The sequence below is a fragment of the Rhagoletis pomonella genome, unplaced genomic scaffold, assembly GCF_013731165.1.
Source record: "Rhagoletis pomonella isolate Grant_MI unplaced genomic scaffold, Rhpom_1.0 Rhpom_scaffold_00001, whole genome shotgun sequence".
Lineage (NCBI taxonomy): Eukaryota > Metazoa > Arthropoda > Insecta > Diptera > Tephritidae > Rhagoletis > Rhagoletis pomonella.
The window spans coordinates 56,202,636-56,203,231 of record NW_023458555.1 but is presented as its reverse complement, the minus strand read 5'-3'; positions in this window follow the sequence as shown (position 1 = coordinate 56,203,231).

Sequence of the window (596 nt, the reverse complement as noted above, 5' to 3'; positions counted from 1 at the left end):
GATCGCAGATTATGGTGACTGCGAACTTGTTACCATATCCTGTTTCTGGCAAAGGGCCTATCGTGTCAATAATTACTTCTTCAAAAGGTTTACTAGGTGTTGGGGTTAGAACAAGATTTTCTCTGTTTTTGGGTTTAACTTTGTTCAATAAACATTTCTCACAACTTTTTACTTACGAATTTTGATATGTCACGGGTCATGTTTTTCCAGAAGTATTTAGAACAAATTTTTGCATACATTCTTTTGAGTCCGTAATGTCCTCCACTTATTTGGTCGTTATGGTATATTATCACAAGTTGGTGTTTCTTTTCGTGTCGTAATGTCTTTAGAATTTTATTTCTACGGTCCTTTAAATTTGCTATTGAAAAATATTTGAAAAATAAATCATGCTTAGGCCATTCTAACTTCTTAATGTTACGATTGCTGGCTTCGACTTCAAGCCGCGAAAGTAACTCATCGAAATTCGTTTTTTCGTTAACAATCGTAAAATTAAGTAACTCAAGTTTTTTGTGTTTTAAATGTGCACATATTTGAAAATTTTAAAAATTATTTTTTTACCATATATAATATTTGTTTTCACCCGGTTTTTTTTTTTT